The sequence below is a fragment of the Sinocyclocheilus anshuiensis genome, unplaced genomic scaffold (genome assembly GCF_001515605.1).
Source record: "Sinocyclocheilus anshuiensis isolate Anshui unplaced genomic scaffold, SAMN03320099.WGS_v1.1 scaffold156, whole genome shotgun sequence".
NCBI lineage: Eukaryota > Metazoa > Chordata > Actinopteri > Cypriniformes > Cyprinidae > Sinocyclocheilus > Sinocyclocheilus anshuiensis.
This window is the reverse complement of record NW_015554069.1, coordinates 285,143-285,859: the sequence shown is the minus strand read 5'-3', so window position 1 is coordinate 285,859 and position 717 is coordinate 285,143. Positions and strand designations below refer to the sequence as shown.

Genomic DNA, 717 nt, shown 5'->3' with positions numbered 1-717 from the left:
CCAGTCCTGTAACCAAACCCGCTTTGATTGACAGGTCATGTAACCAGTCAAATCCAGTCCTGTAACCAAACCCACTTTCATTGACCGGTCATGTAACCAATCAAATCCAGTCCTGTAACCAAACCCGCTTTGATTGACATATCCTGTAACCAAACAAATCCAGTCCTGTAACCAAACCCGCTTGATTGACAGATCTTGTAACCAATCAAATCCAGTTCTGTAACCAAACACGCTTTGATTGACATATCCTGTAACCAGTCAAATCCAGTCCTGTAACCAAACCCGCTTTGATTGACAGGTCATGTAACCAATCAGATCCAGTCCTGTAACCAAACCCGCTTGATTGACAGATCCTGTAACCAATCAAATCCTGTCCTTTAACCAAACACGCTTTGATTGACATATCCTGTAACCAATCAAATCCAGTCCTGTAACCAAACCCACTTTGATTGCCAGGTCATGTAACCAATCAAACCCAGTCCTGTAACCAAACCCGCTTGATTGACACATCCTGTAACCAATCAGATCCAGTCCTGTAACCAAACCCGCTTGATTGACACATCCTGTAACCAATCAGATCCAGTCCTGTTACCAAACCCGCTTGATTGACAGATCCTGTAACCAATCAAATCCAGTCCTTTAACCAAACACGCTTTGATTGACAGATCCTGTAACCAATCAAATCCAGTCCTGTAACCAAACACGCTTTGATTGACA

The 717-nt window shown here is 43.2% G+C and overlaps 1 pseudogene; it reads left to right on the top strand.

Annotated features, from left to right (window-relative positions):
- The window catches only part of LOC107668670 (dynamin-2-like), a 26,554-nt pseudogene that overhangs the window by 13,649 nt on the left and 12,188 nt on the right, over positions 1-717 (top strand).